This window comes from Plecotus auritus (genome assembly GCF_963455305.1).
Source record: "Plecotus auritus genome assembly, chromosome: 3".
NCBI lineage: Eukaryota > Metazoa > Chordata > Mammalia > Chiroptera > Vespertilionidae > Plecotus > Plecotus auritus.
In genome coordinates, this window is record NC_137772.1 from 16,672,242 (window position 1) to 16,697,205 (window position 24,964).

The following is a 24,964-nucleotide window of genomic DNA, read 5'->3' on the forward strand; positions in this document are numbered from 1 at the left end:
CTTAATTAAATGTACTACCTATTTAAGACAATATTACCAAATTGTGCTAAATCATTCCAGTACTGCTCAATATTTGTTTGTGTTATCAGCTACTTCCATGTCACTCTGACAAGTTCTCCTATCCTTCTTGCTCACATTTACTTTTTGCACTTTTCATAACAGAGCGGGTCTGACATGAAACCCATCAAAAAGCTCTCAGTTTCTAAAATTTTTTAAAAAATTGGACCTGGTATGCCAAAAAGCACTTTGCAATGCAGAGGTCTTAGGGGGACAGAATGAGGTCGGAAGAGCTGCCTGGTGTGGTAGGAAAAGTCCATCCTGTGAAACCTCAGGCCAGATTCCTCATCTGTAAGTGAGGCAAATGGACCTTCATGTGATCACAGTGCTCAACCATGTTTGTAGACTTCATATCCTTTGTGTGTGCACCTCACTGCCACAAACTGTACTTACTATGAACAGTGATTCTCAAGATGGCGGGGTGCATGTGGCTTTCCCCAACGTCCTTCTGTCCCCCATCCACCCCAATCTGGGCCCCTATTTAAGAATCAATGATCTGGGTATGCTCTGAAAAGCTCTCTGGTCTTTGGAATGTTTAAACCCCAGTCATCTCTCAATCATATGCAGGTATAGAATCTGCACCACTGAGAACTGCCAAGGGTGACTTTGTAGGAAGAATATTTAAGAAGGATCTTGCCCAGCTGGTGTTGCTCAGTGGTTGAGCATCAGTCTATGAACTAAGTGATCATGGTTCCATTCCCCGTCAGAGCACATGCCCGGGTTGTGGGCTCGATCCCAGTAGGGGGTGTGCAGGAGGCAACCCATCAATGATTCTCTCTCATCATTATTGATGTTCCTATCTCTCTCTCCCTCTCCTTTCCTCTCTGAAATGAATAAAAACATATTTTAAAAAAGAAGAAGGGTCTTGAAAGAGCTGTTAGTCAAAGGACCTCATCTTTCCTCATGCACTTTCAGAGCTTCTCTAATCATAGAGAAGGCATGTTCATTTATTGAGCCTTGTGCCCTTCCTGCAACTAAAGGCTCTCATTTGAAATCACTCTCCCCTGGCCTGACTGAAGCACTCCACTGTCACCAGCCAACGCTGTCTGAGCACCTTCCCTTCAACCTTCAGTGCCTAAATGAATTAGCTGCCCTGACAGGCTTCTATCCAAGCTGAAGCTCAGGAGACAGCAGGGGTAGGTCAGGTAAAGGTGGAGTGGATGACTCTAAGCATGGGAAACAGCATATGCAAAAAGGAAGAAATGAAACCGATGATAATCTCTGATGAATTTCGAGTAGATTAACAACAATTAATAGCAAGACACAAAACACGACATACATTAATTATTTACTGTCAGCCAGGCCATTATACCCATTTAACATATATTAAATTGTTGAGTCTATCAAATTACTGTATGAAATAGAAACTAGGTCCCTCATTTTATAGAAAAGGAAGTAAGGCAGAGAGAACACAGTGACTTTCTAAGGTTACCTAGCTAGTAAGTGGCGGAGGCAGGATTTGAACCCACTTAACTATACACACTTCACTATACAATTGGTGGAGGGAAAGAGGAGGGGAAGACAGTGGTGCAATATAAGCCTGGAAGGGTAAGTGGGAGTCAGACCACACAGGGCCTAGTTGAAGTTTGGACTTTATCCTGAACATAACGGGGAACCACTGAATTATTTTAACAAGAGAAATGACAAAATTTGATTTGGGTTTTTAAACTCTTCTCTGGCAATAGTGTAGACTGGTATTACCTGGCCAGGTTCACAATGAAGACAGAGAAAGATCCTGATTAAATACTTTAGACAGAGCATGACATTAAGCACGTTAGGACAAATACAAGAAATATTAAGGAGAGAGGATCAAATTCATAGGAATGGATGACTGATGAAGAGTTAAAGCAAAGAGCACGCTGAGGAGGATATGGTGATAATAAGGCTGATACAGTGAGGTGTACCACCATCCTAAAATAAAGTGGTAGATAGAATAAAAGGCAAACAAAAGGAAACTTTGGTAATGCTATATGTAAACTCTGATAAACCCTTCCTTGGGAATGCATTGAATATATCAAATAAAGATTTGCCTTAGTATGCACCTGTAGGAAATAGGATATAAGATGGACTAGATGTTGGTAACTAACTTTGAAATGCCATATTCATCAGTAAAAATCTATAATAATAAAAGCGTAATATGCAAATCGACTGAACGACTGAACAGCAGAATGCCCGTCCAGACTACGACACGCACTGGTGCCAGGCCAGACAAGGTGGGTGCAATGCGATTGGTCTGGGGGGCCCCGCCATCGCCCTACAATCACCCCGCAGAGGGAGGCCTGTCGCCTGCAGAGGGAGGCTACCAGTGGTGGGGGAAGAAGGCAGCACCACACAGATGGCAAGCAGTGGCAGTGGCAGGGGCGGGGCCAGCTGCTGTCAGCCAGGGGAAGGAAAGCCCTGATAGGCCCTGATCGCCAGCCAGGCCTAGGGACCCTACCCAAGGGGGTCCCGGATTGTGAGAGGGCGCAGGCCGGGCTGAGGGACACACGCTCCCCCCCCTACACACACGAATTTCGTGCACCAGGCCTCTAGGTTTATATAATGAGATAGGCTTGTATATATCCCTTATATTCTGTGATTGATTTAAGCATTTTTCAGGGGAGGCAATGTGTCTTATGATCATTGAGTCTTTGCGTGGTATTTCCATTTACAGAGTGCTCAATAAATGTCTACTGTATGAACAGGTGAAGAAAGGAATAGGAGGATGTAAAAGATGGCCCTTTAGATGGTGCTACCATTCCCATCAGAGGGGAGGTTCAGGCTTGTTCATGTGTTGTTCCTATGGTAGCTGAAGGACAACCAAAAAAGATGAACATGAAGCCCAGGAGAACAAATTGAACTAGAGATCATTTAAAAATCAGCATTACCCTAGGACTTGGCAGTTAGAACCATAGGGGATTAAATGAAGAGAGATTGTGCCGAGTGAGAAAAGGAATGAGGTTAGAACATCAAGGATTACCAATATTTGACCCTTGTATGTTAGCATTAAAGGAGAGGTTAGCCATGTGCTGTCTCTACTGTCATTAAATTTAATTAAAAATATACGGGCCAAGAACCTACTGAGTAAAAGATGGGCGGGTCCCCACTCTCAAGAAGCTACAGCCTAGTACAACAGCAATGCAGAGGAAGAATGACAAAAATGACAGGAGTAGGCAGCAAGCATATGAGTTTTTAATAGAAAAGTAGAGATAGCATGCAATATTATCCTTTATAATTGTCTCTGAGTATTATTCCCTCTAAATAATGAGGGTGCTGTTCTAATGAATATTCCCTATGTTACACAGAACTCCTTAATGATGCAACAGAGAGATTATCGGAGAAATGGTAAGAAAGGCACACCTGGCATTTCTGATTGAAATCTTATGCGTAGAACACACTGAAGACTTCAAAACAATAAAACCTGTGGCACTGGCACAATATGACCCTCTCTGGATTTCCAACAGGTTACTCTGGAGTAAATAGATATCGAAAGAAAGTGGAAAGAAATGAGGGGAGTTTACCCTAAGGGAAAGGGATCAAATATCCCCCCCCCCAATACTTTGTTTTTCTTGAAAAGTTCGAGCACTATGTGCCTAAATTGAATTCACTTAGGAGTAAGGTTTCACCTTTAAAATCTGAATGAAGGAAATGAAGGTGATACCATCTTGGTGGGGACTGTGCGTGCACGTGTGCATGGCAGAGCAGTTGGTGATGGGAGGCAAATACAAAAAACAACAACACACACATAAAAGACCAGAACTCGCAGCACAATGTTGATGGTGAGAGCTGTTATCAAAGGTGGCTCCGCCACAGGAGAGGACTCGGCCCTATTCAATGGAACGCGATTACAAGTCATTCTGACTTTGTAGATGAGAGAAGGCCAGAAAAGAATGAGGAAATGAAATAGATGAGATTCAAGATAAATGAAAATGTAACACTGAGCATCCCTCAGTGGTGTCATTGTGTGGTACAATGTCCATTATTGTGGGGGTATAGTGTGTTTACTTGATGGCTAGACTATCACACACACACACACACACACACACACACACACACACACACACACACACATTTAAAACATTTGTCACCAGTGGCACATACGTGAATGGACAATATACCCCCACAAACTGGTGTCAATTTGACCAAACCGGCTCTCAGTCTTTGTGAGGATGAAGGAGGCCCAGCACAGCAGCCGGGAGAAGGCTGCTCTGTTATTCTGAAAGGAGACCAGAGAAACCGAGCTCCGCGCCCCCTTCCTCTTAGGAAAGGAGGTTCCGGCAGGTCAGGTGGGCGGCAAGGAATGCCACAGCCATTTAACTGCCAAACGACTGTTTAAGAAGGAGTTTCACCTGAAGACCATGGCAGTCCATTACAAATGACAAAACTTCCAATTAGGTGATGCTTTCCTAAGAATGGAATGAAGGGGAAAGGTGAGGACAGATTATGTATTAGTGTATGTCATAAAGTGTTTCCAATACAATTGACCCCAAAGAGCTGCTGACGGGATTATTGATAAACACGTCTGATTGTACATTTGAGGTACAGGAAGAGTCATGTGCACACCAAGTGCAGTAAACTCTGGACTGTCAGGCATCTTGTCCTACAGATGCCACCTGTGTCTCACTCCTCTGATGTGTCTCCCATCGTTTCCCCCATTTCCTCACCCCGAGTTTAGGCCCTAACCTAGCAGTCCAGGATTTCTCTCTCTTGTGGATTTCACAGACCCCCAAATTTTCAAAGGGATATTTGGGGAACCAGAGGGACCAGCTGATTCTTTACCCAAAGGCTAGACCATCACACACACACACACACACACACACACACACACACACACACACACGCACACATTTAAAACCTATAATTTACTGTCCCCATTAGAACACAGATGAATGGACAATTTACCCACACAAAAGTTGGGAGGCCATAATTTCAAACTTTAAAGATGTTCTTTAAAAGTGAGTAAAATTTAGCCCTCGCTGGTTTGGCTCAGTGGATAGAGCGTCGGCCTGCGGACTGAAGGGTCCAGGTTCGATTCTGGCCAAGAGCACATGCCTGGGGTTGCGGGCTCGATCCTCAGTGGGGGGCGTGCAGGAGGCAGCCGATCAATGATTCTCTCTCATCATTGATGTTTCTAACTCTCTCTCCCTCTCCCTTTCTCTCTAAAATCAATAAAAAATATATTAAAAAAAAAAGTGAGTAAAATTTAGCTTTATGAAAACTGACTAAACCTTCTTTAATTTTCTCATTCCACTACAGATTGATGAAAACATTGTCACAAACCAACACTGGGTTGAAGAGCTGAGTTTGGGGTAAATTTTATGTTTTGTATATTTGAGCACAATTTTAAAAACAACCAATTTCAGGCTCCCCTGAAGTCCTGGCGGCTATTCTAGCGAATTTCAGAACTTGAGAGTAATTGGCACCTGCCGTCTTTGGGCCCATGGCTATCGCCTTTGGGCCCATGGCTATCGTGGTCCCTCCACACTGCTTTGTGTTGTGGGGGTGAGGGCTCTGCAAACATTTCCGCTTTGCCAGCAGGGCCCATCAGAGGGAGCCTGGAAGGCCGGAAGGGGGAGGGGGGAAGGGGCCAGCCCCTTTCTGGTTGCTTCCTGTTCCTGCCAGTTACCCGGCAACACCCCTTCACCCAGGCAGCAGCGTTAGTTTCCAGCAGCAGCTGGTTCCCAAGGCTTTCCACTTTCCCAGAACCAGCCCTTTTGCACCCTTTTATGTCTGTTTTTTTTTTTTTTTTTTTTTTGTATTTGCCTCCCTTTTAGTCAGTTTTCATCTGCATGAGATACCTGCCTGGCCAAGCAGCACCCCAGCCAAGAGATCTGTGTCCCAACTCCCCGGGGCTCCATAAATCCGCACTAGCCGGCCACCGTCCCCTTCTCTGAAGTCTGGGTCTCCACTCGGGGACTCCCCTCCAAGCATCTAGGTTCTGATGCCTGTTCTCTTTGTTTCCCCAACACAGGGTGGCAACTGCCGTTGACTCTGCTGTCCTACCTCATCTGTCCCCTCTGCATTTTCAGTCCTGTTATATCCTGTTAGCCAACTCCTTATACATTTCCTGTCAACTTAACTAGGGTGGTTTCCATTTTCCCGGCTGTATGCTGACTAGTTCTTTCTGCCATGTTTTTGCACTACTGTGCAAAACAATGAAAACAAGAAAGAATTCCATTTCAACATCCTGCTGGAGTTGGTTATAAACAGTTTGTAAACACCTTGAAATCGAGCGTTTTGGGTTCACTGATGTATGCATCCACCTCTTTGAACACCGCCTGGCACACAGCAGGTGCCCAATCACCTTTGTTAGATAAATGGATAGGAAACATTGAAACATAAAAAAAACAAAAAAACAATTTGGTTATGAAAATATGCTTGGAGTATGTAAAAGTTATAACCATGTGCAAATATATCCAGAAAGGCAATCAGTAGCTGAACTTGGTAAAACTCTCTTTCTGAAATTCTTAGCAATATCCATTTTCTGCTTTTCTTGCGCTCTTTTCTTGTTTAATCATTTTTGTCAGTGGAGGTTTCTCCATATTTTTCTTGTGCATGTTGGCATGTTATCCATGAAAGAGTTGTACAATGATTCAAGTGAGATATGATTTACAAAAAGAAATACATATTTGGCCTTTGTCCACTGTTCCTGGCACATTGGTCCTAAAACGCTTGGAATTCCCTATATAAGAGCCATAGGGCCATCATCTCGTATTATGTTTTGTTTCTACCCCCAGTTCCTGAAATAGCTCCGGAGCAGAAAGGTGAAATGAGTGTCTTTTGCTATTAATAAATAACAAGTCCCTTTTTACTACACATTGAGTTTATGTTAATGAGGTGACCTTTATAAAGTCCCTAAGGAGGGGGCTGGTTGCCAGGGGAACCCCACACATCCGATGAGCGTGTCAGTATGAGTACTGAGAGCACACACACAGGAGAGTTTTTCCTTCACAGTCCGTCCATAAAACACACAACTTGCCCGGCCAGCGTGGCTCAGTGGTTGAGCGTCAACCTATAAACCAGGAGGTCCCAGTTTGCTTCCCGGTCAGGGCACGTGCCCGGGGTGGTGGGCTCCATCCCCAGTGGGGGGCGTGCAGAGGGCAGCCGATCCATGATTGTCTCTCCTCATTGAAGTTTCTATTTCTCCCTCTCCCTTCCTCTCTGAAATCAATAAAAAAAAATTTAGAAATAAAAATAAATAAAAAACAAAACACACAACTTGAAAATGGAAACACCAATACAACATCTTAAAGCTCAGAAAGAAAACTTCAAAGGTAGAACTCGGAGCATTTTGTTCTGATCCAAAAACACTGTCCAGGGAGAGAAACACCTGGGCCCAGGGCTGTCACTGGCAGTGTGACCTTGGACAGGTCACTTAGCTTCTCTAGGTATCTGTTACTTCCTCTCAGATATAAAGAAATTACCCTTCCTCCTTTAAGGCTCTGATTTTCATATGAAACGTGCTTTAACATCCCCAAAGCACACCATAACTTTAAAGCACTCGTAGCCTACACCAGACTTGAATTTCTTCTCTCAGTCCCCAAACCCAGTGCTCCGCACAGACTGAGCCTGGAAAAGTGCGAAGTGACTGACAGCACGCAGTCTAATACAAAGCTCCGGTGCCAATTCCTACTTCCAGTTCCGAATGAAATTATAATTTTCTGTAGCTAATACTTTAAAAAATATATTTTTTGTTGATTTCAGAGAGGAAGTGAGAGGGAGGGAGAGATAGAAACATCAATGATGAGAGGGAATCATTGATTGGCTGCCTCCTGCATGCCCCCAACTGGGGATTGAGCCTGCTACCTGGGCATGTGCCCTGACCAGGAACTGAACCACGACCTCCTGGCTCATAGGTTGGCATTCAACCACTGAGCCACACCGGCCAGGCTGTAGCTAATACTTTCTAAACTTGGCTTGATATTTTCAAGACCCTAATCCAGGGGTGGGCAAACTTTTTGACTTGAGGGCCACAATGGGTTCTTAAACTGGACCGGAGGGCCGGAACAAAAGCATGGATGGAGTGTTTGTGTAAACTAATATAAATTCAAAGTAAAGGAGTGGAGGGGAGAGCAAGAGAACCAGATAGAACAGCCGGATCCGGCCCGCGGGCTGTAGTTTGCCCAAGGCTGCCCTAATCGGTGGCATAGTATTAATATTGGCAGCTGCACTAAACGTCTCTAACACATTGGAGTTCATGACAAAGGTCAGAAAAGACCAGGTCGGGGCAGCTGGCTCTTTTCTTTCACTGACGTCTAAAGGCGTAAGACAGCCCAGGTCAGTGCAAGATCCCAACAGTAGATCTGAACAGTGGAGCGCAGGCTGACTGAGAGGTGCTTTGCACGGGACGCGGAGCCGTGAGGTGAGCTGGAAGAATGGTGCACGCGAGGTGAGTGCCCCGCCATAAGCACTCTCTTTGCTGTTATGTGTGATGAAGCATGGAGTGCAATAGAAAAGTTGATTAAATGCCACTTTAGAAATAAAGAGAACAGAGGGAAAACAGGCTTACATAAAAAACAGATCTCAGAACCAGGAGTTCAAGGTCAGTAAAAGAACAGACTGCTGTGTTTAACAATAACAGATGTTTACAAAACTTAACGGAGTAAAATTGTGTTTTTTTTTGTTGGTGGTGGTTGTCACTAGTATTTTCATGCAATTTTGTTCACAGAAGCAAAATACAGTGTGCGTGTGTATTTATTTATACATCAATAACACATAAACTTACAAGCCGATGTGAGCACAGAAGTACAGCTCGGTCAGCGAGCACAGGAGAGCGGGAGTCATCAGCAGAGCCAGGGCTCTGGTTTTACATAAGCAGGTAAGTAGGAGTGTCTCTGTGACTCCTAAGTGCTACAGATCTATTGCGTCTCTCTGGGACGCCGGTCAGGCCAGGCCAGTCGGTTAGGAAGTGGCATGTTGTAAATTCATCACAGCTCAGCAATTGTAGTACCTGGAAAAGGCCTACTGGGAGAGGTGGGGGTGCAGGTCCAGGGTCACCTTCTGCGCTGCCTGTCCTACCATCCTGAGGACCCTCTCCCGTCCCCCTCGCCCTCCCGCCCCCTGCCCCCGCAGAGGAGGCAGCTGAACTTTGAGTCAAGGTGGGTATCAGCTCGCACCTTGAAAAGTCCCTAAGATTGCTCTTAAGCTGATAGCTTCCATAAAAACCCAGAACTCAGATTAGAGAGCAGGGAGAGATGTGGGTAATCAATGAGAAGGTATGCTAGCTCTTTATGACAAATAAATCAGAAATTGCTAAAGGATCAATATTTGCATATTTACAGCCATTCCAAAGAGCAAGCCCATGGCTTTCTAGGTTAAAGGGACAGAAACTGGGAAGGTCTGCCCACCCTGTTCCCCCTCCCACCTCATCCGCATCCAACAGGCTGCATCCCAGTGAAGTCACGCATTTTTGCAGACCCCCCTATACTCTTCCTTGCAGCCCCCCCTATACTCTTACTATGTGTGTCTTTTGTGATTTGGGTAGTATCCCATTTAAAACAGAAATTCATCGATATCATTGTCTCTTTAGAGTGAGAGAGAGATGAGAGAGAAACCGCAATCAGTTGCCTCCTGTATGTGCCCCAATGGGATTGAACCCGAAACCTAGGTATGTGCCCTGACAGAGAATCGAACCCTTAACCTTTAGGTATATGGGACGATGCTCCAACCAACTAAATCCCCCAGCCAGAGCGCAAATTCAAAATTTGTTAATAGCTTAGACCCAGTTACTACTTTCATATTCACAATCGCTATAAAGACAATGTTCTGAAAAAATGTATTTAACGCTCTTCTGGCATTCTAAGTGGATTAACGATTGCAATTCTACTGTGGAAGTGACAGCTTCCATACTTACTTAACGAGAAAAATTGAAAACTCAGAAGGCTTTCCCTTCCCTGGAAAGGACCAGTGTTAAAGAGCCGCTTTACTTAGGAAGGATTCACTTAGGTACAGCGCATTAGTGGAGACAAGTTAAAAAGAATCTAAAGGGAGATGGCCTGAGCTGGCCGAAAGCCAACCGGGAAACGTCACCTTAATGTTAACTCTATCACAAGGAAAACCTGTGGAGTAAGCACTTCACTGCGGGTGGCTGAGGTTCAGACTCCGTGTGGAACTGGTAGGGTGGAGCAGGAGGCAGGAATATGACTGGATGTGCTAAGGTCCTGGGGCCAAGTCCTAGCTCTGCCACTCTCTAGTCCTATTATGGAACACACCTGTTCCCAAAACCTTGGATGATAGCTCACTTGTGCTTCTGCCCGACACATTAGCATTTCGTTTAATGGATCTGAGATTCCAGGGCACTATTTGTATCTTCAGATGGTTATTTCAGGGAGAAAACAAACACAGGAAATGACTTCCCCAGGACCCTAGAGTTAAGCAGTATGTGAGTACAAAACCCACAGAGCATTTCTGCTTCCCCACACAACGTTTCGTGTACTGTTCGCCCTGACCAGGGTGGCTCGTTGACTGGAGCATCATCCCATACACTGCGGGAAGCTGCCATTGTCTTCACTAGCAGAGGGGTGTGGACAGGGACCTGGAAGGCTGGTGACCCTTGAGCTCTGGCAAAGGTCAGAGCTATGCACCCACTGTGTAGTCGAGGCAATGGTAGCTGAAGCAACTTCCCTACCCGACGGCGATGTAAATCCTTACTGATGAGATAGTCTGCCTGTTACTGGAAACTGCCGGCCTAAGGGCTATAGGTGTATCCCAAACTGAATAAAAGGATGGCAAGACCGGAGCCCAAGCAGAATCCTTCCTCTTGAGCTGGGCTCCTGCCTGGTCCCCCAATATTTCCAAATTATTGTTTCTTGTCTCGTCTCTTTCATTTGCGTGCGGCCCCTCTTCCAGAGCCTGAACCCTGAACCATGCGGGACGTGGGACATTCACAATATACCAAAAGGTTGCAGGTTCAATTCCTGGCCAGGGCACATATCCAGGCTGGGAGGCAACCTATATATGTTTTTCTCTCACGTCAATGTTTCTCTTTCTCTCTCCCTCTCCCTTCCTCTCTCTCTCAAATCAATAAAAACATATCCTTAGGCAAGGATTTCTTCTGAAGTTTATTTTCACACTACCTAAAATTTTATTTCCTATACTTCCCATGCCTCTGGAGTATTAAACATTGGGATTGGTCCTGACGATGAACACTACCTGATCATAAAATGCCTTTGGATTATAACCTCAGAATGTAAAAATTGAAAGGGACCCTGTGAAATGGATGCAGGGAAATGAAAGTATTGGAAGCTCTGTTTTGCTCCTCTGATCTGGGGAGATGAGGCTGTAGCCCCCTGCCATGCACCTGCCCCTGTGCCGGCTCCTGAACAAAGCGGTGCAGCCCATCTCCAAGGGTCCGAGTCTCCGGTCACAGTCCTAGAAGCCAGACTGCTCTCTGAGCTCCCGCCGCATCATTCGGGAATGGGAGGTGAGGGGACGGCAGTAGCGTGTGCCATCCATCTCTTGTATTAGTCAGAGAAGTCCTATGCTAAATAAATAGGCACTGAACTCAATATTTAGGCCAATTTTAATAGAAGCCCGTGTCACATAATTTAACATTAGAAATAGCTGAGGCTGATCCTTTTTCAGTACCAAGGTATTCTTTATTTTAATCACTTTTATAACAATCGTTCTAATATGTACCACATACCTTTTATGTCTTTCTAGACAGCCTATAATGAATGCATTTTTTCTTGATGACACAGGGGCACATTACGACCAAGAATTACAGAGCAACGCTGCTCCCTGGGATCCTGACAGTGTCAGCATCTCTGCTAAGTGCAGGAGGCTCTGGTGCCTGCCTGCCGTCAGCAACCACTTCTCACTCTGTCTCCTCTACTTTCACATTTGCTGCTTTTGATTGGCTTTGGGCTTAAAACAAAAAACCAGACAAGGAAATCTTTTTTGTTGTTGTTAATCCTCACCCAAGGGTATTTTTCCACTGATTTGTATGGAGAGTGGAAGGGAGAGGAAAAGACAGAGAGAAACATCAACGTGAGAGAAATACATCGAATGGTTGCCTCCTGCCCAGGGCCTGGGCCCAGGAGGAGCCTGCAACCAAGGTACGTTCCCTTGGTCTGCAGGCCAATACTCAATCCACTGAGCCAAACTGGCTAGGGCAATGAAATCTTTTGAAACTCTACCTAAAATATGAAGAAAGGGACTTTTGGCTCTGACGGGTTTGGCTCAGTGGATAGAGTGTCGGCCTGCGGACTGAAGGGTCCCAGGTTCGATTCCGGTCAAGGGCATGTACCTTGGTCCTATACACCAGTAGGGGGTGTGTAGGAGGCAGCTGATCGATGTTTCTAACTCTCTATCCTTCTCCCTTCCTCTCTGTAAAAAATCAATAAAAATATATTTAAAATAAAAAAAAGAAAGGAACTTTTGGGTCATCAGAAGGGTCAGCTTTGGATAAATATGGTGATTTCTATACTGACCATTCTTGGCCCGTCTTGGTTCTGAGTCATGATCTGGCGGCTGGCAAAGGCTGCTGCACCTGTGACCTCCTGCTAAGTTCTGGCCCTCTGTCCACCTCTGCCTCTTTTGTTTTGTTTTGTTAATCCTCACACGAGGATGTTTTTCCACTGACTTTTAGAGAGAGTGGAAGAGAGGGGGAGAGACAGGGAGCTAGAAACCTCAATGTGAGAGACAAATAGAGTGTTTGCCTCCCCACATGCACCCCAACTAGGGCTGGGGGTCAAGCCTGCAACCGAGATATGTGCCCTTGACCAGAATTGAACCCGGGACCCTTCAGTCTGCGGGCCGGTGCTCTAACCACTGAGCCAAACCAGCTAGGGCTGCCTCTGCTTTTTAACCAGGACTCCCAAAACCATCTCCTTGCTGTGCGTTCACTTCAGCGCTACTTCTGTTTCATTTACCCTGAGCTCCTAGTAGCTTGGATCTTGTAGTTCCTTCCACTGTCTGTAGCAACCCACACCTGCTTAATACTTATGGAAACCAATTCCAGGGGAGGGTTTGAATGTTTACATCACGCACAGAGCTTTCAATTCTAAGTGCCACAATTATGAAAGCTGCACAGAAGTAGGAAATACATCAGTTGAAAGAATGTTCTAATCTGCAGACAGCTTGCGTGTATTTTATCAGACTATACTTGACATTTTAAGCTTTCTTATGTCAGTAAATTATACTTCTCCTAGCAGCAGGAGTTATTAAGTCTGTGCCCAGAATAAACCAGACAGTTTTGGAAAGTTTAATTTTTTTTTTTTCAGTTTTCATACTCTACTCTATGACTGTGTTTGTTTTTCCAAAAATAAACCTATAATGATACATAGTCTCTTATTTCTAACTAAGACTATAAATGCCATTTTTTAACTTTCACAAGGTTTCATCATAATCTGGTAAAAAGTTTCAAAAATTAAAAAATAAAGAGGACAAAAGATTTAATCTGACACTTCTATGCAAGATGGAAATATTTCTTGGTGATGGCTTGTTAAGATTAATATTGTTAGAAATACAACACTTAATGGAGTCTAGGGTGCCCTTCATGAGCAGAATTTTATGTTCCTCAAAATTCATATGTTGAAGCTCTAACCCCTAGTGTAACTGTATTTGGAGATAAGCCCTATAAGCAGGTAATCAAGGTTAAATGAGGTTGTAAGGCTGGGGCCCTGATCCCATAGGATTAGTGTACTTTTAAAAAGAGACACCAGAGAGCTCTCTCCAGGTGCACGCAGAGGGAAGCTCATGTGAGGACGCAGCGAGAAGAAGGCCATCTGCAAGCTAGGGAGAGGGCTCTTACCAGAAACCAGATGGACTGGTACCATGACCTGGGACTTAGAGCTTCCAGAACTGTAAGAAAATAAATTTCCAGTGTTTCTGTTAAAGTAGGCAGCTAGTTAGATGAAAGACTGGGATGGAGGGCGGGGGGTGGGGGGGGAAGAAGAGGAAGTCTATTTTGCTTACAATGGCTAGAGGGGAACAAAAAGGGAACATTAGCTCATACCAGACAGCATGCCCCAAACTAAAAGTAATTCTAAGAAGAGCACAAGGTCAGTATAGTACATATCGCATTTTTTTACAGGGCAGCCACAATAATGAGGAAGGGGAGACTTGAAACCCTTCCAGATGGCCCGGACATCTGGGGCAGTCTAGAAACCTAAAGAATAAAGATATATAGATATATGATCTTTTAAGACCCCCATTAGGTGGGGCGCTCAGACCAGCTGAGGTGCTTGCTTGTATTAAACTTGAGTGTATTTTCTTCTGCAATAAAACTTCACTTGCTTAGCCTGCTATTTGTTGTCCCTCGTTAGAATTCATTCCTACAAGCAAGACAAGAACCAGGGTGAGGTGGGCTTGAGACCCCCGGTAACATTTCAGCCATCCTGCCTGGGTCTTTGGTTATGGCAGCCCATGCTGACTAAGATACCATCTACCTTATAATATGCACAGTTATTTACCAAGGAAGTCAAAGATATGCCATCAACTGTATAATGTACCCCAATTCCAATGTTGAAACGTGAAATGTTAAAAAAATAAACACAACATTTAAAATAAATAGCGATTAAATAGCAAAAATAATCCGTATGACAATAATGATGAGCTTTTTAAAGTAGCTTTTACCTGAATAAGGCCAAATAATCTGCTCCAATCATCTTTGTTTGATGGCCTCCTAAATTGTTAGAAAATGAGAGGTTGCATGAGAAAATAGTCAAACATGGGCAAATGGATATAAAACCAAAGTTTAACCTTTTATTGTTTTCACTAGAGGCCCAGTGCACTAAATTTGTGCACGGATGTGTGTGTGTGTGTGTGTGGGGGGGGGGGGAAGGGGTCCCTCTGGTTTGCGGGAGGCAACCTGCAAGCTCGCCAGCCACCCCACCCCCACCCCATCTCTGCTGTCACCGCTGGTCGCCTCCCTCTCAGGGAGGCAGATGCATCATAGCGACTGGTCGTTCCACCGTTCCTTTGTTCAGTCGATTTGCATATTAGGATTTTATTATATAGGATTGAACTTACCTCCATTTCCCCAGAAAGCCTGAGCTATTGACAGATATATTGACAAATAGTGCCTTAACTCTGCTCCTGCCTCACTAAGAACATGTAAATTTCTTCAATTTCCCCCCTAAAAGCTAACACATCCTTTTTGTTTCAGAATTATGGGTCCTTTCAAAGGCTAGCATCTCTCCTCTGTTGATCTCTTTCCTGGGCCGTTAGCCTGTCCTCTCTCTTCCCACCCTCAGTCTCTCTCCCCATGGCCTTCGCTCCTCAGTCAGCAGAGATGGAGTTCCCGCTCCTTAAATAAAAACAGAAAACCACACACAAATGCAAGCCGATCCCAGACCCTGCTTCTGCCCTCATGCTTTAAACACTTCCTTTTTTCTTTTTCAAGAGGGTTCCATAAGCCTTGCTGTCTTCCTCCTCCTCCGCTCTCCTCTGTATAGAGTGCCATACAACCCCACTCAATATCACGAGTCCCTCGGGTTTTCCTGACACATGCTTCTATCACTAGGTTTCATAGCAACGGCACCGGATGGATTGAATTCCACAGGATGGTCATTTTGCTGGTTGAGAATCTACTCTTTCTGAAGCCAATAGTCATCCAGCAAACAAGAAACCTCCAACAGCGAAGGTGCCTCTCAAATGAAGGATTAATGATGTGAGGAAACACGAAAGGTGGCAAGTAGCATCATGCTGACGTGGTGGGGCCAAGGGAAATAGCAGCTGTGTGTGGAATGACATTTAAGCTCCGTGTCATATTGGTGAAAACCAGTGCCATTGGCTTCAAATACCTGAGAGTCAACCAGTAAGGGAAAGAAAACTATATTAGTTTCTTAAGGACTAAGGACTAGAATCCATATATGCTAATTCTATAAACCCAGCGTCCACCTCATCACAACACAGTCTAAAGAACCAGATCTAGGAAAACAGGAGTCAGTCAGCCACAGCTTTCTCTAAAGTAGCTGCTGCACAAAGTTTTCAAAAACCTGCATAAACACTTGAGTGATTGTTATTGACCTGTAATAAAATTTCCATGTCAAAATATAATGTAATTTTCCTCTCCATTTTTAAATTATTCAATCAGTCTTCAATTTTCTGTTTGAATGGATGAATCATAACACACAGCACACTGGAAATAATTCACAACACCAAACTAAGTGGTTAGAAGTTTATAACCTGGCAATTGAATCAGGGCATATCTTGTATCAAGGACAAAGAGCCAGAGTGTTAAGTTGACCTGCTTTTAGCTGCACAAGTGGTAGGATTTCTAGTAGCTTCTGCTATTTATTTATTTATTTATTTATTTATTATTTTAAAATATATTTTTATTGATTTTAGAGAGGAAGGAAAAGGGAGAGATGGAAACATCAAGGATGAGAGAGAATCATTGATTGGCTGCCTCCTGCATGCCCCCCTACTGGGGATTGAGCCCACAACCCTGGCATGTGCCCTTGACCAAAATAGAGCCCAGGACCCTTTAGTCCGCAGGCTGATGCTCTATCCACTGAGCCAAACTAGCTAGGGCAGCTTCTGCTTTTTAAAGATTCACTATCATTCTAATGTGGTATCCTATACATAAACCCAACAATTTTATGCCAGAATATATCATCGCAATGAGAATAAAAAGCTTCTGCAGGCACATACTGTCAATTCATTTCCAAAGGCCCAAATTTTAATAAGTAGAATAGACAAATTATACGACAAAAGATCATACATTACTTTGGCTAGGAAAATATCTCTAAAAATAGCTGGCTCTGTGGACTGAAGGGTCCCAGGTTTGATTCTAGTCAAGGGTCCATGCCCGGGTTGCGGGCTTGATCCCCAGTGGGGGCATGCAGGAGGCAGCCAATCAATGATTCTCTCTCATCATTGATGTTTCTCTCTCTCTCTCTCTCTCTCTCTCTCTCTCTCTCTCTCTCTCTCTCTCTCTCTCTCCTCTCCCTTCCTCTCTGAAATAAATGAAAATATATTTAAAAAATAAATAACAAAATAAATAAAAACAGCTGGCTCAACATTCTTCTTGCAGGTTCCTACATATACTGCATACAAATGAGTGTGAACATGTGTTTAAATAGCTTTTTTAAGGGGATGGCGTATGGTGTAGCCCACTTTTCCATGGTCATGTAGGAACCACAACATTCGTTCCTAGCAAAACAAGATCTAGGTCTGTATTTCTGCCACCTCGATGCAAACTCTCCAGGGCTTCCTGCATGGGGAATCTAGTCAATGTCTGAGCAGGAAAAATGAATGGTAGAAGGTTGGAGGGCCTTGATGATGGCCAGCCTTGCAGCCTCCGGACTGGCATTTGCTCTGGTTTCAGGCCTGTCTATCACTGAATTCTGTGGGTCTGGGTCCTTAACCAACATGAAACTGGGTGGCAAGGAATAGTTTGCTCAGAAGTCTGATTCAGTGCCATCTTCGCACCTGCTGGGAGCTTGGGGAAATTTGTGCATGTAGGGTGCAGAGTAGATGGTTAGCTGTTCAGCAGGGATTAGACAGACAGTATTGCTCTCATTTATGAATTTCCTTGACTTGGCACTCTGTTCCCAACCACCTGACACATCACCACCTAGACCCCTTACGTTAACATTTCTACATCTTCCACTCTAGCACCAGGTGAAGTGCCTGATAATTTTAAAATTATATATTTTAAGCAAATATAGATGTGTGTGTGTGTGTGTATTTTTTTTATTGATTTCAGAGAGGAAGGGAGAGGGAGAAGAGAGATAGAAACATCAGTGATGAAAGAGAATCATTGATCAGCTGCCTCCTGCACAGCCCCTACTGGGGATCAAGCCCACAGCCTGGGCATATGCCCTGACCGGGAATTGAACCATGACCTCCTGATTGATAGGTTGATGTTCAACCATTGAGGACACCAGCTGGGCTTATTTTAAGCAATTTTTAATTAATATCTTGCATTAGTGTTGAATATTGGCAATACTGATGAACCAATATTGATACATTATTAACAACAAATGCCCATAGTTTATAGTAGGGTTCACTCTTGGGGAAGTTTGTGCATGTAGGGTGCAGAGTAGAAGGTTAGATGTTCAACAGGGATTAGACGGACAGCATTGCTCTCATTTATGAATTTCCTTGACTTGGCACTCTGTTCCCAACCACCTTACACGTCACCACATTATTACCAACAAATGCCCATAGTTTATATTAGGGTTCATTAGGTTATATTAGGTATTATACAATCCTATGGGTTTTGCCAAATGCAAATGGTCATGTACCCACATTTCTAGTATCACTGCCCTGAAATCCCCTGTGCTCTACTTACTCATCGGCCTCCCCTCCAAAACCCTGGCAACTACCGGTCTTTTTACTGTCTCCGCAGTGTTGCCTTTTAAAGAATGTCATTGAGTTGAAATCATACAGCACTTAACCTTTTCAGGTTGACTTCTTTCACTTAGCAATATTCATGAAGGTTCCTCCAAGGCTTTTTGTAGCTTGTCAGATGTCACTGCTGAATAACTGTATGGAAATACCATGGCTCATCTATCCACTCACCTACTGAAGAACATCTTGGTTAGTTCCAATTTTTGGTAATTATGAGTAAAGCTGCTAAAACATCCCTGTGCAGGTTTTCATATGGACTTGCCTGCTGATTTTTCAGTCCTCACCCATACAGGTGCAGTCTAATGAGAGCTGACTTATGGGCACTATTCATTCTGGAAAGCATAAGATATTCACTTTGGGGCCATTTTCCCCCCCGCAAAGCTCCTTATTACCTATTTGGCTCTCAGCTATCATTTCTGATTTGACAGATAACTTCTGCAGATGTATTTTCTGAAGCTAGGTTACTTCTAATGACTAAAAGGTCATCAAGTTCCTTCAAGGGTACCGTTATAGATTAATGAGTTTCCTCTATTGACTATATAGAGGGCTACATCTGCCATAGAGACTTAAAGAGAGAGCCCAGCTGGCATGGCTCAGTAATTGAGCGTTGACCTATGAACCAGGTCGCGGTTCAATCCCCAGTCAGAGCACATGACTGGGTTGTGGGCTCGATCCCCAGTAGGGAGCATGTAGGAGGCAGCCGATCAATGATTCTCTCTCATCATTGATGTTTCTATCTCTCCCTCTCCCTTCCTCTCTGAAATCAATAAAACATATATTTAAAAAAGAAAAAAATACACCTTCCTTATTTATTTCAGACATGTCAACATTACTTGCCAGGACTGAAAATCCCCAGTGGAAATAAAAGTGCTTAAAATTTCAGACAAAGGGTTATGTATTGATGCTTCTATATTCATAATGGGATTGTCTAAATTGAGTTCAGACACACTAATAGTCTTGACATTGACATTCTGATCTCTACTTCCACAACCAGAGCAAGGATATTTTTCTTTGTATCAGAAGGTCCGCATTCTGCTGTAGCCTGTGTCCTTTCCTCTCAGCCGCCAAATCAACAGGTGGTTGCTGGTTCTGTTGCCTGTTTCCAGGAAGTTCACGGTCCCCTGTGCTACCAAGATGTCCCTGGTCATTCTGTTGTTAACCTCATGCTGTTGACCTCCTAGTTCTTTGCTTGCATCATTCACTTGACCCTGATTCTGACATTTTAGATGCTGGCCTTTCACTTAGAAACATTTGTATAATGCATAAGGGTACTTGTGAGAGGAAAACTAGCTTCTTTTCTTGTGTGGGGATGAAATTTGAGAACCTGGGTGTTTTGTTCAGCAGGCAGTTTGTTTATTTTTTAAATATATATTTTTATTGATTTTAGAGAGGAAGGGAGAGGGAGAGAGAGATAGAAACATAAAAAAATGACAGAGAATCATCAATTAGCTCCCTCTTGCATGCCCCCTATTGTGGGATCGAGCCCACAACCCAGGCATGTGCCTTGACAGGGAATCGAACGGTGACCTCCTGGTTCATAGGTCAACGTTCAAACACTGAGCCCCACTGGCCGGGCAGGCAGTTTGTTTATAGTATCTGCAACAGCTGCTTTTTCTGATGAATTTTGCAGAGCCATAGCAGGACTCCTGTCTGACAGAGTACTACGCTGAGGATGTATGACCAGAAAGATCTTACAGAGCAGGAGTGGGGAACCTTTTGTCTGCCATGGGCCACTTGGACATTTATTACATCATTTGCAGGCCACACAAAAGTATCAACTTTAAAATTAGCCTGCTATATTGGGTCAAACATTTACTTAACTCACCCCTAATGCGTTGGCAGGGCCACAGCAAATGATTTCACAGGCCTTATATGGCCCGCAGGCTGGACGTACCCAACCCCTGCTGTAAAGGAAAGAGGATGCTTTTCCCTCTCCACTTATAATTGTTTTCAATTAAAAATCAGATTTGAAAGCAAGGGCTCACAGAGATATTTGCACACCCATGTTCATACCAACACTATTCACAATTGCCAAATGGAGCAACTCAAGCATCCATCGACAAATGAATGAATAAACAAAACATGGTACATACATACAATGAAAAAGTATTCAGCTGTAAAAAGAAAGGACACTCTGATACATGCTACAACATGGATGAACCTTGAGGACATTACACTCAGTGGAATAAATCAGACACAAAAGGACAAACACTGTTTGATTCCACTGGTATAAGATAGCTAGACGAGTCCATTTCATAGAGACAAGAAGCAGAATGTTGGTATTTCAATGAACTCCACTTTTTACCTCACCAGGACAGAACACACCACTTTCTCTTGGAAACAGCCACTGTTCTCCACACTGTGATAAGTCTCAGATCACCAAAACCCTTTACTGCTCTCTCCCCCAGACCACCAGCCTCTCAAGGGCAGAGCCATACATCTTGCACCAATTCCAATACAAAGGAGGTTCCATTTCCTGAGTCAGTGAATAAACAAATCATTCAGTGATGTTCAAATATTAGTCTTCCTGGTTCTCCTCAAATTTGGCTTTCAAAAAATCTTGTGCTCTCTTTACTTACTTTAATTCAGCACATTGGTGATTGCAAATGTGGATGTTTTTCTATTACATAATACACTTAGCAAATCAAAGTGTCATTTTGATTTTTGATCCATAAAAGGAGTTGTGTCCTATCACTTAATCTTTAACTTAGCCCCATAAAGCTAAAGACAAGAATTCATGATTCTTATAATCCAAAGGGAGGAAAATCCAGCTTTTCCTCTTGACTGTTTGCTTGCATGAATGATAGAGGAAAATTGGGGGTGGGGAGAGATGCTGAAATTAGAGTTCATTAATATGCTACTATAACAGAAATATTAACACTACTTCTTTTCCCTTACCATTAATCAAATGAAAATGTAATGTTAGATTTAAACAGTACCATCCTGAGAACACACTATGAATAGGGTTTAAGGACAACAGCCTGGTAGGGACCTGAGACCACTGCTCTTCACATGACCTTGCCTGGATGTTCCCAATGGCAATCCACCGAGGGTGGGAGCAGCAGGACCTATGTCACAGCTTCTCCGAGTGGGGCTCAGCAGTTCTCAGCTCCAGACTCCGGAAGTGAATCAGTCTCTAAGCTCTTGAATAGACAGAGTCAAACGGTATAAATGTACTTATTTTGTATATTTCCAGCTATCCTATATAGAATATATATATATATATATATATATATATATATATATATATATATATATATGGTTTTTGTTGTTGTTGTTAATCCCCACCCAAGAATATTTTTTCCTCATTGATTTTTAGAGAGAAACATTGATGTGAGAGAGACACATGGATTGGTTGCCTCCCGCACATGCCTCCACGCAGGGGTGGGGGGTGGGGTGGGGGTGGGGGTGGCTGGGGCTTAAGCCTGCAACCAAGGGATGTGTCCTTGACTAGAATCGAACCTGCGATCCTTCAGTCCACGGGCTGATGCTCTAACCACTGAGCAAAAAAACAGCTAGGGCTATATATCATTCTAAAGTCAGACAGTAATGCAAAGAGCTGACAGTGAATTATGGTCTAGGTTCTGGTCAGCTACAAAGTTGATAGTAAATATCCTTTTTATAATTCAATAGAGTAGTCTGAAAAAAATCCAAGGTAAGATGTTTATACAAAGGAATTAAGAATTCTACTGAGACTGTAATTCTTAACCTAAAAAAAGAAAATGTGTGTCACAGCCCAGGCCTACTGTTCCCGCCTCATTGACACATGTTTTTTTCTTCAAAGACACTGTTATTTCCACAGTCCTTGCTAGAGGGAAGTACCCAAAGTGAATGAGGTCAACTCCTTTTGGAGACCTATTGGCCAGAGGTCTATGCTATGTACTCTTATGACATCAAGAGAAGAGAATTGTGCCCGGCCGGTGTGGCTCGGGGGTTGAGCATTGACCTATGAATCAGGAAGTCATGGTTCGATTCCTGGTCAGGGCACATGCCCAGGTTGTGAATTCGATCCCCAGTGTGGGCATGCAGGAGGCAGCCGGTCAATAATTCTCTCTCATCATTGATGCTTCTATCTCTCTCTCCCTCTCCCTTTCTCTCTGAAATCAATAAAAATATATTTTTTTAAAAAAGAAGAGAATTGCAAAAACTGAAGGACATTCAACTGGTCACTTAGCACCTCTATAATTTCAGCCCTACCAGGGACTGAACTATGCTAGAATCAGGCTTGCTATTTAGTTCCTTCAGTCTGTCCTTAAATAAATCCCCAGAGTCTTAATACTTTCATGCCACTCTCCTCAGAACACTTCCTAATTTATCTACGAGTAAAGACGAAAGATTGCACAGACAAGTTCTGACAGCTGCATTTCAACAATGCATTATACCAAGGGCTAAATGACAATGAGAGCCTCACTCAATTCCTATCTAAAACACAATTCAGGACATCAACATGCAGCAAACACAAGGATTTAGTTGCCTTTCCCCCCACTCCCCCAACAGTAAGGTCCTGTCTACTGCCAAGCTTGTCTGGCCCTTCATGCCTTCTTCCAAGCAGTGACAGAGTCCTCATCATAATGTGTTTCAGATTTTGAAAACTAGCTTTCTAAAGGTACATAGGAATTCTTTACAAGTGAAATGCATATAAGTATTCATATATTCACTTATCAGAAATGCTCTGAGAGCCCGGCTGGCGTGGTTCAGTGGTTGAGCATCGACCTATGAACTGGGAGGTCCTGGTTCGATTCCGAGTCAGGGTACATGCCCCAGTTGCTGGCTCGATCCCACACAGGAGGCAGCTGATCAATGATTTTCTCTCATCATTGATGTTTATATCTCCCTCTCCCTTCCTCTCTGAAATCAATCCTATCTAATAAAAGAGTAATATGTAAATTGACCGTACCTCTGCTACACCCACAAGCCACGCCCACCAGCCAATCAGGAGCGAGTATGCAAATTAACCCAACCAAGATGGTTGCAGCCACGGAGAAAGCAGGAGGCTTGGATTTCCCCGGCAATGGAGGAAGCCAAGCTTTCCACCTGCCCTGGCTTGCCTTGGCCGCCTCTGCTTAAGGCTACAAAGTTTCAATTATAGCAGATAAATAAATCCCAACAACAATGGCTGTGGCCACGGAGCTGGAGAGAGCAGGAGGCTTGAGTTGCCCCCAGCAATGGAGGAAGCCAAGCTTCTGCAGCCCTGGCCTGCCTTGACCTCCGCTCAAGGCTACAAAGTTTCAATTATAGCAGATAAATAAATCCCAACAACAATGGTTGTGGCCACGGAGCTGGAGAGAGCAGGAGGCTTGAGTTGCCCCTGGCAATGGAGGAAGCCAAGCTTCTGCAGCCCTGGCCTGCCTTGGCCTCCGCTCAAGGCTACAAGGTTTCAATTATAGAAGATAAATAAATCCCAGATACCAGGGCCTCTGCTTGGGTCAACGGAGGGGGGGGGGGGTGCGTAGCCAGCCTGCCAACCACCACAGGCCCCTCACCCAGGCCATCCCACACCCCAAGGGAACCCCCACCCTAGTCCGGGACACCCTTCAGGGCAAACCAGCCGGCCCCCACCCATGCACCAGGCCTCTATCCTATCTAATCCTCCTATTTAATAAAAGAATAATATGCGAATTGACCGTCACTCCAACACACAAGATGGCTGCCCCCATGTGGTCAAAGATGACTGACCTCATGTGGACACAAGATGGCCACCACAAGATGGCCAGCAGGGAGGGCAGTTGTGGGTGATCAGGCCAGCAGGGTAGGGCAGTTGGAAGGGACCAGGCCTGCAAGGGAGGGCAGTTGTGGGTGATCAGGCCAGCAGGGTAGGGCAGTTGGAAGGGACCAGGCCTGTAAGGGAAGGCAGTTGGGGGCAATCAAGCCTGCAGGGGAGGGCAGTTAGGAGTGACCAGGCCGGCAGAGGAGGAGGGAAGTTGGGGGTGACCGGGCCTGCAGGGAAGGGCATTTGGGGGGGACCCAGGCCTGCAGGGGAGAGCAGTTGGGGGGAACCAGGTCTGCAGGGAAGGGCAGTTAGGGGTGACCAGGCCTGCAGGGGAGGGTAGTTAGGGGAAAACAGGCTGGCAGGGGAACAGTTAGGCATCAATCAGGCTGGCAGGGCAGTGGTTAGGGGGTGATCAGGCTGGCAGACAGAAGTGGTTAGGGGCAATCAGGAAGGCAGGCAGGCGAGCAGTTGGGAGCCAGCAGTCCTGGATTGTGAGAGGGATGTCCGACTGCCTGTTTAGGCCCGATAGGATTGGGCCTAAACGGGCAGTCGGACATCCCTCGAGGGGTCCCAGATTGGAGAGGGTGCAGGCTGGGCTGAGGGACAACCCCCGCCCCATGCACGAATTTCGTGCACCAGGCCTCTAGTAAAACTATATTAAAAAAAATATATCCTGCTGAAACCGGTTTGGCTCAGTGGATAGAGCGTCGGCCTGCGGACTGAAGGGTCCCGGGTTCGATTCCGGTCAAGGGCATGTACCTTGGTTGCGGGCACATCTCCATTAGGAGGTGTGCAGGAGGCAGCTGATCGATGTTTCTCTCTCATCGATGTTTCTAGCTCTCTATCCCTCTCCCTTCCTCTCTGTAAAAAATCAATAAAATATATTTAAAATATATATATATATATATATATATC

The 24,964-nt window shown here is 44.5% G+C and overlaps 1 protein-coding gene across 7 annotated transcripts in view; it reads right to left on the reverse strand.

Moving 5' to 3' along the window:
* TRMT9B (tRNA methyltransferase 9B (putative)) overlaps nt 1–24,964 on the reverse strand; it is a 46,287-nt gene that overhangs the window by 19,079 nt on the left and 2,244 nt on the right. The window contains exon 2 of one of the 7 annotated variants that reach the window (XM_080658998.1): nt 14,614–14,662. The exons of the other annotated variants lie outside the window; for them this stretch is intronic. The gene's annotated coding sequence lies outside the window, so the exon portion shown is untranslated. The remainder of the gene's footprint in view (nt 1–14,613; nt 14,663–24,964) is intronic. 7 annotated transcript variants of the gene reach the window in all.